The sequence below is a fragment of the Myotis davidii genome, unplaced genomic scaffold (genome assembly GCF_000327345.1).
Source record: "Myotis davidii unplaced genomic scaffold, ASM32734v1 scaffold934, whole genome shotgun sequence".
NCBI classification, from domain to species: Eukaryota; Metazoa; Chordata; class Mammalia; order Chiroptera; family Vespertilionidae; genus Myotis; species Myotis davidii.
Window position 1 is genome coordinate 1,111,369 of NW_006285798.1, and position 327 is coordinate 1,111,695.

A 327-nucleotide genomic window follows, 5' to 3' on the forward strand; every position below is an offset into this window, starting at 1 on the left:
CAATTTTATTTACAATTTCCAATCTGCCTGGCCAGTGTGGTTCAGTGGTTGAGCATGGACCAATGAACCAGGAGGTCACCAGTTCAATTCCCAGTCAGAGCCCATGCCCAGGCTGATTTTCAGCAGGGGACATGCATGAGGAAGCAAATTCATGTTTCTACCTCTTGATCCCTCTTCCTTCCTCTCTTTTTAAAAAATCAATAAAAACATATATTTTTAAAAATTTAGCAAATAAGGGTAAAATGTATACTCTGAAAACTACAAAGCATTATTGAAAGAAAATAAAGGAGACCTAGCCTGGCCGGTGTGGCTCAGTTGGTTGAGCAT